Here is a 224-nt window from a genome sequence, read left to right as displayed (position 1 = left end):
GCGTGGGGGTGCTGGGAGGCGGAGGGGATCCGTGCCTCCATCCGGGCCCCGCTGAGACCGATGAGGTCTAGGGGGGTGCGGAAGGCGGCGGGCTTCGGGACGGGGAAGGCGATTGCGATACGGCGGGGGGGGGGGGAAGGGGGGGGGGGGGGGGGGACGGGGAGGGAGGGAGGAAGGGAGGAAGGAATGAAGGAAGGAAGGGAGGGAGGAAGGAAGGAAGGAAG

Source organism: Nestor notabilis, unplaced genomic scaffold (genome assembly GCF_000696875.1).
Source record: "Nestor notabilis isolate BGI_N333 unplaced genomic scaffold, ASM69687v1 scaffold10023, whole genome shotgun sequence".
Classification (NCBI taxonomy): Eukaryota; Metazoa; Chordata; class Aves; order Psittaciformes; family Psittacidae; genus Nestor; species Nestor notabilis.
Note: the sequence above shows the minus strand (reverse complement) of the source record.